The following is a 14,257-nucleotide window of genomic DNA, read 5'->3' as shown; positions in this document are numbered from 1 at the left end:
GCTCTGTAAACTGTGATTGATTCAACTCAAATGTTGTCCTATTGTTACATGCTGTGACCTATGATGTCATGCAAATTTTCATTGTATATTTTGTAAGTGAATTTATGTTCTTTTCACTATATTTCATTTAGAGGTACTCCATGATCTGCCTCGGAGAGGTGATACTTTGTCAGCTGGGCAAGAAGTTCCCACTTTTTGGAACCTAAAGAACCTTCAGTATGCCCATGAGAGCTTGCCATTGGGCATTGTCTTGAGCTACTTCTGTGTCCCATTCCAGTGTTCACACTGTACTTCTCTGAGATCCATTTTCATGTCATCCTTTCCATCTGTACTTAATCTCCCGTGGTACAGTTTGTAGCATAAGTTTATTATTATAGCATAGTGGTTGAGGGACTATGCTACAAGCCGGAAGGTCGTGGGTCTGGATTTTTTTCAGTTGACCTAATCCTTCCAGCCGCACTAGGCCCTGGGGGTTTACTCAGCCTCTAACAGAAATGAGTACCAGGAATTAATTAAATAATTTTCCTGGTGAGTAAAGCGCGGCCGGCACGTAAGGCTGACAACCTTACCACCATCTTTGAGCCGATTTTCTAGATAGTGTGGGACCCTCAGCGTCTCACAATTTTATGGGCCTTCACGGCCTGTTACAGGGATAGTTTTAGTTTGTTTTTTTTTCTTATGTATGAAGTTAACCAACTTTCTGGAGGAGCATTCTGAAGACCTTGTTGATGGATGCAGTTAGTTCCTCTGAAATGTCAGTGAACATCTAACAGACTACACAGTGTCACTTGCCAGAAGATAGAACCCTTCATATTTGTCACTGCTGACAGAACCTCAAATCCAACAAGAAACAGCCCACTAGATGTCTCCACAGCCTAATCAACTGGAAAATGGATATAGGTCTCTGGTTTTAAACTCGTTTTGAGGAACTGTTCTTCTCTTGGGATTCGTTTTATGATTGCCCTCAGTTGTTTCAGGCAGATGCTACAAAGAAGGCTTAAAATATGCCATGACCAGTTACATTTCTAATTAACCATTATCAATCATGCTTCTCTCCTGCATAATGCAGTTTATATGGTGAAAAATTGTCGTTGAATAAGAAATAAGATATCGAGACACCTCGCCAAGTGTCCGTTGACCTCACCAAATTCACAAATCCATCTTCAGGGTTAAAGATTAAGCCAACAACAAGTATTTGCTGGGCAGAACGCTGTACTTACTGCCTGCTTGTTTAGTTCTCTGCACATACATTATTTGGAATGGCTGAGGAAAACAACGAAAGCCATATTGTGAAGATTGTTGCTATATAGTCGAGATTCAGAGCTAGCCTTCCTTATAAAGATCCTGTATTGGCAGCCATGGTATGGCTTTTGGTGTGAGTTAAAATGTTTTATGATATTTTAGCCTTTCCATCGACTTCCAAGGAGAATCGTCATGACACTGTGAGTCTTCTAAGTGATTTCAAAAGCGGTGTTTAGCTCGTTTCCATGGTAACAGTGACGCTGGTGCATCATAGAAGCTTTCTCTTGTTTTATTTATAAATCAGAGCCTTGTGGTTAATACATGCAGCCAAACAAGGCGTGACAAATCTGAGAAGTCAAACGGAATTTTTAAAACTGTCTGCGTTGCGCCGTACCGCCCCTGAGTGTCCGTTAGAATCAAACGTGTTGCATGAGCTGTAATGGGGCTGCATGACACAAATAGACCGGGGTGTAATGGCTGCAGAGTGTCCTATAAAGGGACTAATTAACTCCTTTAAACTGGGTGTAGAGATGCTGAGAATTGCTAAGATCACCTTCATGAAACCTCAAATTGTTATTACTGTGTTCAAAAGAGTCCTCAATTGGTACTAATCTCTGGCCACTTTAATCCACTTCTCGTTATAACGCTTTTTTTACTCTCTATATTGTACTTTCATCTGCGTCTAGGTTTTCCGAGTATTATATGAGTGCTGCGTGCTCTGCCCATCTCATACACCGCGAATTGATCACCCAAATAATATTTGCTGAAAAGCTGAACATTTTTACGCTCTTAATTACGCAATATACGATTAACACTGCGTGAAGCTATACCTTCACTCACCCAATACGCATTTATGATGTGGTGCTTAGACGCAGGGACAGTTTCACTAAATTTGTACGCGCATTTCGAGTGTAAAATTAGTGGTTCACGAAACCAAAGTATTTCACATCTTTGCTTTAATGGTTTGTTTTACGGGGCTGTCATTAGCGAAACTATACAGTATTAAGTGGTAGACTGGCAGATGAATGCTGAATTGGAAAGGATAAGGATGGAGCTGGTGTGCCCTAACCATGGTTCTATGCTATCACTGGCTGGAGGCACAGAAGAAAAACGTTTCAGCCAGAATAGCCTGTGTCCTGGCCGATGTTTGAACCGAGATCTTCCTGAATACAAGTACAGTGTGTTACTGCTACGTAAAGACATCGAAATTAAGTTTCGTGCATCACAAACGTGTATCATCACGAAACAAAACTTTTACTCTTCTCCACAGCTCCCATACCGGCTCTGGGGCCCACCCAACCTCCTATCCAGTGGGTTCCGGAGGCTCTTTCCCCGGGGGTAAAGCGGGCGAGGCGTAAAGCTGGCCACACATCTCCGTTTACTGGTAGGTCAAGAACGGTGGAATTATACTTTCACTCCTCCATACGTCTTCATGGCAAAGAGCCACCTTTATCTCTCTTTCTTTTTACCTTCGAGTGCAAGTTTATACACGCTTAATTCAATTTCTGCAAAATATCACGATCCGCCACTGCAGAATTGTCAAGTTGGAGAATTTACCTCCCCCCTAGCCCCCCCCTCCTGTCGTCAGTGATGTGGGCAGTCCTCTCATGTTTGTGTCTCAACCACCCACGCAACCTACCGGCGGCTGAAGGAAACCAGCGTCTTTCGATGCTCGTTTGTTTTACCCCTCCACCAGTCGTTCGAATGGCGCGAGTGTATTTGTCGACGATTAGTGAATGGGACTTCTTCCTGTTCCAATTAAATGCGTAAACCGTGGTGATAACAGTGTACTCACGTGAGTGAATCATTGAACCGTGTTTTATAGGCTTTTTAGGTTATCGTATATGGAAATATCAATTCGCGGAACACTGTAGCACCCTTTGATATAGTGAAATTGTTTTTGTTTTGCGGAAACATTTCGTAGGATAAACGTTGGACATCTTAGTATAATTTTATATAACTCGGCACTTAAAATAATAACTACAGAAATCTACAATTATGCTTTTGTCACTTAATAATGAAAACATGTAGCCTAACAATTTTTTATTTAATGGCGGTCTCACTGTGTCCAGTCTTTAACCTTAAATTTCCATAGAAAGAAGAGACTGAATTCTGGTAATGCTTGTTGCCATTCAGTCCAGAACTTTTCGTCTACTCGTCTGCTGTCTGAAAACGTAAACATTAGAATATACAAAACTATAATTTTGCCTGTGGTTCTGTAAGGTAAAGGTAAAGTTGCCCCGGTGCTAAACGAATTAAGCACCACGCCATAAAGGCGTATGGGGGAATGGATGTATAGATCCACATTTTCTTGACTTCGGCACTTGCTGGAGGTGAGTGGTAGGCTTCACGCCCCAGCCGCTTTACCCCCGGGAAAGAGTCCCCGGCACACTTTAGATAGGAGGTTGGGTGGACCCCAGAGCCGGTCTGGACATAGAGAAGAGAAAATTCTTTATGCTACTGAGACTCGAACTCCAGCCCATAGCCAGTCCCTGTACAGATCACGCTACCCTGGCTCCTCAGATCTCAAATCCGCGGTTCTGCATGGATGTGAAACTTATCTCAGACATTAAGGGAGGAACATAGACTAATGGTGTTTGAGAACAGGGTGCTGAGAAGAATATTTGTACTTCGCAAAGTGTAATTAGAATGATCAAGTTAAGTAAGATATGGTGGGCAGGGCATGTAGCCCGAATGGGGGAGAAGAGGAAATCATATAGGATATTGGTGGGAAAGCCAGAAGGAAAGAGATCACTAGGAAGATCAAGATGTAGATCGGTATATGATAGTAAATGAATCTTAGATAGTATGGGGTGGTGTGGACTGGATTGATATGGCCCAGGATAGAGACCTGTGGAGGTTTCTTGTGAACACGGTAATGAAACTTCGGGTTCCATAAAATGTTGGTAAATTTTTTATTAGCTTTACAACTGGCGGCTTCTCAAGAAGGGCTCAGCTTCTTGGAGTTAGTTGGGTAGATAGTTTTCCATAGAAAGGACTTCATCAGCTGAATACAAGCGCTGGTGCGAGGTCAGCGTGTAGACAGGACTTCCAAAGTCTGCTGTGGTAGCTTTGGTGCCAGGTAAAATTCTTTGCAGTTTCAGCTTTGTCCGCGTTGTTGGTACGATACATCGAGTAGTAAATTGTTTTTGATGTATTACGTTCAGCTTACAGAGTCATCTAACGGTAGCAAACATGAAACCGAGAGAAACAGTTGAACGTTCGTGCCGCTCTGCAAGTTCATACATGTGCTAGTGAAAATGGACGCGGTTATGTGCTTGTGAATACAGAATACAAATCTTGTGCCCATTTCACGTGTTATGACAACGGAGTAATCAGTTTGTGACCAGTTACGATGGAGTTACTGGCCCTGCGTGGAATTGCCGGAGCGTTGCCTATGGACAGCCGTGTTGAAGACCTTGCCAAAGCAACAGGTAGGTGGGGGAAGGGTTCAGATTACTGCTCGCAAGCTGTTGTAAACCATAGCCCTGCACCGTGACTGGGTGATGAAATGATTGAGCCTCTTGCCACGTTAACAAACTCAACGTTTCGGAAAGTGGATCTCTTTCCGGCCTTGGGTTAGCTCTTGCTAAGGGACCCAACAGAGTAGGTGTCTCCCCCTTCACTTGAGAATGGCAACAGACCCAGTTTCCGAAATGTTGTGTTCTCTAGTTTTTAAGATACCGGACGATGGGCGAAGTAAAAAGATCGAATAATTCTGAGTGTTATACACCAATTTTCAGAACCCTTTAGATACAACCCCCGATTATTTAGTTCTACTGCCCGTAGCATATTGTGACAGAACTATCCTGGCTCCGTGTACATTTGTAGATCTGAATATGTGCGCTGCGGACCTCCAGACATGAATTTCCCTCGAAATCTTTGGTTCCATGAATTTAATTGTGTGAAAAATCTTACAGTTCTTTCTCAGTTCAAAGTATTAGCGACTGGAAGTTAACAATAGATCATACTGATTCCGTATGACCCACAAAGTCTCTCAAGAACTTTTATTGTAGACAATAAGAATTAATTTCGTCGAAACCCACGTAGCAAAAGTTGATAAAATTGACTGTGTTTAAGTACCGCTTTGTGAACACCCAAGGCCTAGTAGAAATCAACGCTTTCTTAACTTCGGCTGTGGGTGGAGGTTAGTGGTTAGCTTCACGCCACAGCTGCTTTACCCCTAGGGAAAGAGACATCCGTACAGTTTCGACAGCAGGGCGCAGAGCCGGTCTGGATGGGGCGTCAAAAAGAAAAAAGCCTAACCTAGCCGGAAATGAAACACCGCTCTAATCAATTTAGCCTGCTGACTGGACTGTCAGACCACAATATCAAATTTAATCGAAATCGTTCCAGCAGTCGAGGAAATGAAACATGGTTTCAGACAGAATGATCTTTACTGAATGTTTTTTATTGCTAGTGGGGTGGGACTAAGCCCCTTGTACTGCGGTCACTTCTGGCCTATTGTACCAGCCCCAGATGATAGGTGAGGGTGACTGTGGAGCAATTGGTGGAATGAAGATTGGCAGGGGAAACCGAAGTACTCGGAGAAAACCTGCCCCAACGCCACTTTGTCCACCACAAATCCCACTTGACCAGACTCGGGATCGAACCCGGAGCCGCCGCGGTGGTACTGAATGTTAGTTTTATTCGTTTAGTGTAAGAATGAACTAAAGACATCCATACAGGATCTGGGTCTGGAAGACTGTGTTACTCCTGGCTCGTTAACGTGACTCGTTTCGAACCCGCGTACTTTTGGTTCCTATTTGACGGCGCTGTCAGTGGTCGGGCTGTGTAACGTCGAACGGTAGGATGGTTGAAAATGGGGGGGAAAACTCGCTGTCTTAGCGGTTGTGGCCTGATCAAGGCACCATACCAGCATTTGCCTGGAGGGACTGAGGACATCCACGAGAATCCTCAGTCATGCTAGCCAGTGTCCCGACCGAGATTCGAACTGGCAACATCTCGAATACAAGTTACCGCCACACCAACCTTCTTGGTTTAACCCGTACCTTCAGTTGCTTAAGCAAGAGGAAATAACAGGTTCAACCTGAAACACTGGACGTGTATTGAGTCCTGTCTGCTATCAACAGACTGCGCAGTGGTTTCAGTAGTCCCCTGACTGAGGTAAGGGCTGTTTGATGTGTATGGGGTGTAGCAGGAGTACGTCACCTTCACTCCTACAGTGCAACTGCAACCACTGCCTCTCTACTTTCTGCCACATTTCCCTTCATGCGCAACCCAGAGGCTCTAGACGCTTGCCGTAAACCGAACCCGACAGATACGCCACTCTCAAGTGTCTGCGGCTTTTATGTTGGCTGGCCTTGTTCTTGTTGCACACACAGTTATTACGACTGTAAGTTGAGCTCTACAAACACAGAACAATAGACATTTATGCTTTAATAAACATATACATATCAACGAAGAAGATAAAATGAAATCTTTCTGTAGAGTTTAATTTAAAATTCAACCATCTTAAAAATAAATATTACTGGAAACTCATGACAAGTACATCGATTCATCAGACACAATTTGTAACTTTGAAGTGATTGTTGACCACAGTCTGACCAACCATGTAATGAAACACAGTATACTGAGATGTTCCGTGGCTGGAGTTTTTGTGCCTCAGCTAAGTGAGCTTCTCTTCTGTCGACGCCGACGCCGACGCCAATGTAAATATTCGAAAGTTTGAATCTTTCCGAAGCGCTTGTCTTCGAGTTCTGTATTGACTTTGAACCAAGTCCCCTATTTCATAACGAAGTTCATGGTACATGTTTTTATTCAGTCGCAAAGGAATTCCAAGCTTTCAGATTAAATTAAATATTTTGATATGACTCTTTTCCCGATATATTATCTATATACAGTGAATGTCCCAGATATTTTAAGGGTTTAAAGTTATATACATATGAAGTGTAGAGTTTTCCTTTAATAAGTTATTCCCCTGATGATGGCCTTGTAAGGCCGAAACATGTCGAGTTCTGTGTAACACAGTCTACTCAGGCAATAAACGAGTTGTACGTGGATAGTAACTTGACATTTGACTTCATATAAAAGAGTCATCACCGTGTTCACACAAGACCACGATTTGGTGCTATCTGTGGCCAGTTCAATCCATATAACGTACAGTATAGCATCATATCTGTGTGTAAGTTCTGTCTCCCTTTAATAACTGTGTAATTGAGGGATTTTTATGAAACTTGATATGGGAACCTTACCATATGCGGGCACTTCACACTTTTAATTTCTTACCGCGAATACTGAGCGNCATATCTGTGTGTAAGTTCTGTCTCCCTTTAATAACTGTGTAATTGGTATGGGAACCTTACCATATGAGGGCACTTCACACTTTTAATTTCTTACCGCGAATACTGAGCAGGTTAATGTAGCGGTCATCATATTAAGGAAGTGTTCGGTTCGAGTCTTGGTCGGGACTCGTCTATCATGAAAGATTTCTTCTTGATTTTCTACAGCCCTCAGACAGATGCTGGGATAGTATCTTGAATAGGCCACGGCGGCTTCCCTTTTTTCAATTAATTACTCACCAGTCCTGTCTTTTGTCGCTGCATAATCAGAGATATAATCAGCGTCGTTAAATAAACCGCAAGATCATGTGCCAGAAGTAAAACGTAAAAGAGTTCGGCGTCTTTATGATTGGTTGAGAGCAACAGTCGTTTTGCGATTAAAATGGCTGAGATACGGCAAAGTCTGTCACCAGTAAAGTCAATATCACCTGCCCAGTTTGCGAGGTCCCTATGTGCGAGACAGTCCGGTGTATAACTCGCTGATACAAAATTTAATCGAAATCCGTCTAGTGGTTTCCGAGATCAATGACTCGGATTAACGGCGCATATGTGACTTGTGACGCGCTTAATTTATGCATCTTGTGCAAAATGCACACAAGGAAGACGCAAGTTGCCCGCGTTTCCCCACAGTCCTGCAGGGAGCCTTCTTTTGTTTAGTAATAACATCCATAATAACTTAAGACATGAATTCCTTTCGTCACATCCCGAAATAAATTTAATTAACAAAGAAAAGACTTGACAGATATTTGTTTCAATGGTAATGTTAAACACAATGTGACGTTCCTGAACGAGAATTCTCGTTCGTAGCTTGGAAAGGGTTAAGACTGTTCAGAATGAATCGTATGTTGACTCTGAACCTGGAGTAAGTTGGCGTGTGTCAGCGGAACGAGCCTCCATTTGGCACAACAGATGTCATTAGTGTAGGTTTTATTTGCTCAAGACAATCTTGGTTTGTTGCCTGATAAAGCGAATGATTTCCGGTCAGAGAGAGAGAGAGAGAGAGAGAGAGTAATGGCTTGAACGTGTCTGTCTGCCAATATTTGCTTGTAGATACGCACATGCATATGGCTGGACTCAAGTTGCAGCTTGCCTAACTTGCAGGCGAGTTAGTTACCACTCACACGTAACGCACCCGGTTTGAGTTCTGGAGAATTTACAGTTCCAGTTTTTACGGGTTTTCCTCAGTCTCGCAGTGAATGCCGGCACAAAATAATATGCCGCTGCAGATTCCTTCAGCACTCTCTTCTGTTTGTCATTCATAATCACCTTTCCATTTAACTTTGTATCCAGACAGGTGGACTCAATGGCATCGCTTCTTGTGGAGCTCTGTTCGATTCTCAGTCAGGACACCTGATATCGTGACTGGAGTTTCCGTTGTCTTCCTCAGCCACTCCAGGCAAATGCTTGTAGAACACTTCGATTAGATCATAACAGTTTCTTTCTAAATCACTTTCAGTTTATCAGTTACCAGGGGCGGACTTACCGGTAAGCGGGCAGAGCGGCCACATGGGGCCCCCGAATTGTTCTGTGAAATTTTAACATTTGTCCATGGTATTGCTTATGGGCACGGGATAGCGACGGAATACGGGATGGATGGCTCGAGTTCGATTCCAGGCAGATGCGAAAGGTTTATCTCTACTTCACAGCGTCCAGACCGGCACTGGGGCCCACCCAGCCTTCTTTGGCAAGGACTCTTTCCCATGGGGTTAAAGCTTCCGGGGCTTGAAGCTATACCTCCACTCCCCCATACGTCTTCATAGCATAGTGTTCAAGCACACGGATAAGTCTGTCGCTTACTTCTCCTGATGTAGTACAGATTTTTAAACTCTGAATTGTGGAAAAAGCTTAGGTTTCGTGGAAAGCAGTGCAAAGTGCTGAAGTGTCTTGTGCCTTGTTCAAGAGTGAGATGAATCAGCGAGCCTCAGTGAAGGCAACGCTTTTTTTTCTTCTTAATTTATGTACTTAATGTTCCCTTCGAGCAAGGGCTGCTAGTTCAGAGATTTTCGCATTTTTCTATAAATGTGCTCTTATATTTCCAATAATTGTTTAACAAAAAAATACTTTCACAATTGCAGATAAGGTGTAGTTGTCCCTGCTCTTAATTAATTAGGCACCACGCCACAAAGGCGCATGAGGGAATGGAGGTATAATTCCACCATGCTTGATCTCTGCACTAAATGGAGGGTAGTGTCAGCTTCACGCCCCAGCCGCTTTACCCCCGGGGAAAAATATCCAGGTTTCCATTGGCTAGGAGGCTGGGTGGGCCTCAGAGCCGGTCTGGATGCTGTGGAGTAGAGACAAATTTTGTCTCTGCTGGGAATCAAACCCCGCCTGTCCATCCCGTCATCATTCGCTATGGCGACTGATATAATTGTAATAGGGTCCCAAAATGTCCTTCGGCCAAGAGCCATGCGACTGTCAGGCGTTCTACAACTGGGCGCCTATAGTCTGGTTACTGTCAGGGTCGTGAAGCAACCCGCAGACAGTTGCGTTGCACAGATGACGCAACGGATTGCCGCGATAAGTGGAGACACCTGCGGGTTATGTCCGGTTCGTGTACCAACACAAACAAATGAGGGTTATCGTAGAACAAACTTTAGTATCTGAGTAAGTCAATAAAGCAAATCGCCTCAGCAGAAGTCATTACAAGTCACATTGCCGTCAGGAATACACACTGCAGCCCCGTTAAAATGTCACGGGGGTTTTGATATATTCCATTCACACTCTTCATTCGATGTAAGTAGTCATGTCAAGGCCACGACATTTTCCTATTCTCCACAGCGTCCAGATTGGATGTGGGGCTCACCGAACCTCCTATCCAATGGACACCGGGGACTCTTCCCGGAGGTAAAGCGGCCGGAGCATGAAACTGACCACTCACCTCCATCTAGTGCCGAAGTCAAGGATGGAGCAGTACCTCAACTCCTACCTATGTCTTCACAGCATAATGCTCAACTAATTAAGCACAGAGACAGATTTAAATGTTTACCTATCGAGCAGATTGGCGCAGCGATAAAGCTCTAGATTCGTGTTCAGAAGGTACCCGGTTCGAATCTCAGCTGGGACACTGGCTGTTCTATTCCCACTGGTCCTTCAGGTGAAAGTAGGATAGTACCGTGGACCATGTCACTCCCGCTTCCAGCTTATGTTCCCACACGGCGTCACATCCCGGAAGACTTCACCTTGACCGCCGCGAGAACGTCAGCTCCCGCAGCAGTACCTCGTCAGTTGTTTGCGGGCTGCTGGTGGATTGAGAACCGTGTACTAGGAACCGAATCGTACCAGTTTGTGGTAACTTGACGGCTGCGTTTTCTGATGTAATTGCGTTAGCTAGTCAGATCTGCTGATCTCCCCAGGGAGCGTCGTCTCGTGTAACCAACGGAACGCTGATGTAACAATGGCGTGTGGGAGGTGGGACGTGGAGGCAGGAGAGGAAGAGGAATGGCTTATAGGGATACAGAATGAAGACGAACGGAAGTGATGAAATTTAAGTGGTCACTGTACTAAATTACGCACAACGTAGTGAAGACGTATTTTTTTTCCTTGGCACTACAGCCCCAGTGGGCCTAGGCCTACCTCCACGAACTTCTCCGTTCACTTCGGTTTTTCTAGTTCTTACACATTCGGTAGGACTCCCTGGGCTGGTGATCAGCTCGTCGCAAGGCCTGTACCTGTACACAAACACAGAAAAACGCACACACACAAACTAAACATCCATGCCCTGAGTGGGATTCGAACCCACGATCCCGATTTCCAAGCAAGCGAAGACAGTACATGCCTTAGACCGCTCGGCTACCGTTACCGGCAGTGAGGACGTATGGGGGAATGGAAATATAGCTCCACTCAGTCTTAAGCTGGGCACAAAACTGAAGCCGAGTGATTAGCTACACGTGCCGGCCGCCTTCGCTGCAGGAAATGAGCCCCGTTCCCACTGGATGGTTGGGCGGGCTGCAGCTTGTCCGGACACTGTGGTGAAGAGAAATATTTCTGTCACCTATCGGAAATTGAACCCCAGGTTTTCCTACCTTCACACCTAGCATAGTCACTATAGTGACTGAGCTATCTGGTGTGCAGCAAGACAGCACGAGCGAAGCCGGTTTGTAAAGAACAGCACAGAAGTAGGTCAATGGAATTGAGCCACTCGGGGAATTCCCAGCATTCTGTGGAACCCTATCCGTCCTGAGGCAGATCAATGCAGTCCATGCCAACTCATATCTCTCGAAAATCGATCTTAATATTATCCTCCCAGCCACATCTGTGTCTTCCTAGTGTTCTCTTTCCTTCTGGCTCTCCTACCGGTTGACAACCTCACCGCCATCTGTGAGCCAACTGTCTATAGAAATGTGGAAGCCTCGACGTCTCTCAACGGCCTGTTACAGGGGTAACTTAACCTTTTTTTACATAACTTTTATGTTTACAGCATAATTCTATGCGCGTGAATCTGTAATTGCTGCCCAGTACAACCATCGTTTCGGAGGGAGCTGATGCTTTCATCTGCAGGTTAGAAAAGTACCTCGTAATTTGAGATAGTAACTTCCACCGAAACCTTGGTAACTACCAGATTACACGGCGCCACAATGGTGACCGCTACACAGCGCAGGGTCCTGGGCGGTGATACGGTGCGTGATGAATGTGGAGCGCTTGTTGGTGCTACGTTGCAAGCCATCTACAAGACTACTCGGCATCGTATCCCAGAAGATCACAGTCGAAGAACATTGATTTGTTACGTTGGCAACAATGTACTGGGAAGTCTCTAGGGGTCATCTGATGAGGTTCAAAGGAATGCGTTTTCTTTGATGGTAGAGTGCTTCAACGGAAAGAATGAACTGAAATATGGAGTCCTGGGGGACATCTTGTTTCGGTTCTAAATGCCTTTGTGTCAGCGCCTTCTCCACCTCCCGTCGCCCCTCCTAGGCCTGTAATTGTGCTGCTTGGTGCAAGAAGGGGCTATGATTGTCTTGGCGCTCAAAAGCAGCTACTCGTACTTTCCTGTGTTTGAGGCCACAAGAACCAGCGATGGACTGAATCGGGTAGCTCAGCCGATATAGTGACGGGATACGGGCTGGACGGTCCGGGTTTCGATTCTTGACACGGTGCTCAGATCGACCCTGGGGCCTACCCAATTTCCGATGGGTAGAACGGCTGGGACGTGAAGTTGACCACTCGCATCCAACTAGTAAGGTAAAGGTAAAGCTATCCTTATAACAGGCCACGGAGGCCCATAGGGTTGTGAGACGTCGAGGCTTCCACATTTCTATCGGCAATTGATTCACAGATGGCGGTGAGGTTGTCAGTCTTAAGCGCCGGCCGCCCTTTACCCCTAAAAATATTCTTGATACTCATTTCTGTTAGAGGCTAAGCGACCCCAGGGCCATAGTGCGGCGGTAAGAGTTAGGTCAATTGAAAAATCCAATGACCTCTTCGGAAATCGAACCCGCGAACTTCCGACTTGTAGCATTGTGCCTCTACCAAGTAAGCTACCGTATGTCTCAATAAAATACTTGTAGTTACCCGGCAAATAAATAAATAAAAATATTTAATCTCAGAGAACAGTGGTGACGCATTTTGAAAGACATCGCTCTAGGAGTGTGAGCTGTTGCTTTTCCTTTCTTCAGCCGTGTCCGCCATATTCCCACTGAGGCGATCCTGAAATGGCGTCATCTGTTTAGCTACAGGCTACAAGCTATCGGATGCTGTCCATTGACAGAGATGACGCCAAGGTGCTAACATTTCTCGTTGGAGGATGGGCCGGAGTGGCATGTCTTCCAACACACATGTTCTTTGAAAACAGCCGAACCAGTGCATTGTTTGATGTTAATAATCTTGTCCATTAAAAGAGTGTTTTGCCGAAAACAACAACGATAATGATGATAATAGCAGGAAGCTCGATAATGTCACATCATGAGGAGCATTACAAACAGTACCTTCACCAAATGTTACTGGGATCGCTATATCACAGAGTATAATTCAGGGTCCCATTTTTTGGATTTGAGGCCGTATAGTCTGGTAGAAGATTACTGATGTTTCGGAGGAACACACTACCTTTATCTTCAGGGCCGAAGAGTATGAAGGAAAGCTACTGCATGTTCCTTGCATGTCCGACTTATTTTTCGACCCTGAAGTTGGAAACAGTCTATTTATCCGAAACGTCTGCAAACTGTTACCACTTTATGCTGCCTTATATCCAAGAAGACAGTGGTGTTCATAACTCCATGTGTATATGAACTCTGAAGAGGAGAATAACATTGGACATATCACATAAAGGAAAGGATCACTTAGGAAACCAAGGCGTAGATGGGGGATATTATTAAAATTGATCTTAGAGAAATTCCGTGTCAGAATATGGTCTGGATTCATCTGGCTCAGGGTAGAGCCCAGTTGTGGGTTCTTGCGAACGCTATCAACAGTCATGTCCTGCAGCATGAACACAAAAATAAATACGTGATGATAGTAGTAGTAGTAGTAGTAGTAGTAGTAGTAGTTAGAAATGGTCGGGAGAGATCAGTATAACGACGGGCTGTGGGCTGGATGACCGGGGTTCGAACGCCGGGGCGGGGCAAGGTTTTCCACTTTTCCAGAGCATCCACACCGGTTCTTGGGCCCACCCAGCCTCCTGTCCGAAGTGTACCGGGCGCATACTGACCACGCAGGTCTATCTAGTGCCAAGGCCAAGAATGGTGGAGCTATACCTCCACTCCCCACATACATGTTCA

The 14,257-nt window shown here is 44.9% G+C and overlaps 1 protein-coding gene across 1 annotated transcript in view; it reads left to right on the top strand.

Moving 5' to 3' along the window:
• Window positions 1-4,452: 4,452 nt before the first annotated feature.
• The window catches only part of LOC111863997 (tachykinins), a 146,360-nt gene continuing 136,555 nt past the window's right edge, over window positions 4,453-14,257 (top strand). Inside the window, exon 1 of the mRNA XM_023850879.2 lies at window positions 4,453-4,676. The gene's annotated coding sequence lies outside the window, so the exon portion shown is untranslated. The remainder of the gene's footprint in view (window positions 4,677-14,257) is intronic.

The sequence above is a fragment of the Cryptotermes secundus genome, unplaced genomic scaffold (genome assembly GCF_002891405.2).
Source record: "Cryptotermes secundus unplaced genomic scaffold, Csec_1.0 scaffold279, whole genome shotgun sequence".
NCBI classification, from domain to species: Eukaryota; Metazoa; Arthropoda; class Insecta; order Blattodea; family Kalotermitidae; genus Cryptotermes; species Cryptotermes secundus.
The sequence above is the reverse complement of the archived record's forward strand: the minus strand, read 5'-3'. Positions and strand labels throughout refer to the sequence as shown.